The 1,380-nt window shown below is 40.4% G+C and overlaps 1 protein-coding gene across 2 annotated transcripts in view; it reads left to right on the top strand.

The window, feature by feature from the left end:
• khdrbs3 (KH domain containing, RNA binding, signal transduction associated 3) overlaps positions 1–1,380 on the top strand; it is a 279,380-nt gene that overhangs the window by 1,072 nt on the left and 276,928 nt on the right. The window lies entirely within an intron of this gene.

The following is a 1,380-nucleotide window of genomic DNA, read 5'->3' as shown; positions in this document are numbered from 1 at the left end:
AGATTTGGAATTTACCATCGATCCATCCATCCATCCATCCATCCATCCATCCATCCATCCATCCATCCATCCATCCATCCATCCATCCTTGGAGGCTGTATATATAAAGAACATCTCCTCTGAGTTGAAATCCAATATTTAAACCATGTAGGAATTCAGAGTGAATCATTTCCAGCCTTCTGGCATCCCATTCCTGTCCTGGAATGTCTTCAAAACAAGTCCCCTCTAATTTAAAGAAACATGAGTTTCCTCCTTTATCTGCAGACACAGGCAAGACTGTAATGGATTTATGAACAGGACGGAACAGCAGCAGCAGCTACGCTCGCAGACACTCGCTCAATAATCCACACCTCTGCCTCTCTGATTCTGAGCCGTTGGACACTTGCAATCACTTCTTGATAAAGGCTCAGGTGAAGCCCCTCATGTTTGGAAGTGTGTTGTTACATCATCTAAGTGGCTTCTTCAAGCACCACTCCTGGGTTTTATGGAGACCGGCAGGCTGCTGGTGGCTGTAGTCTGTCTGGAGTCTTGTTCCACTCTAATTAAGTCCATGAAATCCCCATGCACGCCTCCTGTCGCTGCTATTATTCTGACAGCTGGGTATCTTCCAGTGTTCACACATGGAGACCTCTGGGGGTCCATAAGAAAGGGGGGTTCCCGGGGAAAGGAAGGCCTAATTGGATGTTTATTTTGTTTAGTTTTTGCAGTCACAGATGATGACTTCTGATGGTTCAGACCAAACCCATGATTGTTATGATCCTCAGGATTAAGTGATGAGCTGTCGCGTTAAATGTCAGAGAAACACGAAAGGGACAGCTGCACACTTAGTGGGGTCATCCTAACAGGAGGAGGATTTTATTTATCATATTTAAACATTTCAGTTGATTTGAAGACAACAAACCAATTAAATAAACTCATCTGATAAGTTAGGTCATATGTGAAGAACCTGGAAATCATTCGCCTCTGAAGGCAAATTATGAGCCTCTAAACCTGTTATTTTAAACAGATTTGAACAAATAATAAAATGAGGTTTTTATGCATCCATTTTATACATTGACTTTTTAAATAAAAAGATATAAATCCATTTTATAATCTAAAGTGTTTATTGAATTAGAGAACAACAATCTTTCCTTTTGGTATTTAGATCATTTCCTGATTCACATATTTTATAAAACACCTTAACTGACCGTTTATTTTTCTTTTTTCTGTCTTAATGTTGGCAGTGGGCTTTATGCTGCCCTGCAAGGCTTTAAAGCTGGGTTTGAATGGAGACTAAGTCATTCTAAAGCACATATCAAGGAGCTCATTTTGAGCCTGGATCCATATTTTATTTTTGATTCTGTTCATGGTGGAGAATCCTGCTTCACAGCAGCAGGTTGA

The sequence above is a fragment of the Cyprinodon variegatus genome, unplaced genomic scaffold, assembly GCF_000732505.1.
Source record: "Cyprinodon variegatus isolate N-32 unplaced genomic scaffold, C_variegatus-1.0 Scaffold675, whole genome shotgun sequence".
NCBI lineage: Eukaryota > Metazoa > Chordata > Actinopteri > Cyprinodontiformes > Cyprinodontidae > Cyprinodon > Cyprinodon variegatus.
This window is presented reverse-complemented; position numbering and strand designations above follow the sequence as displayed.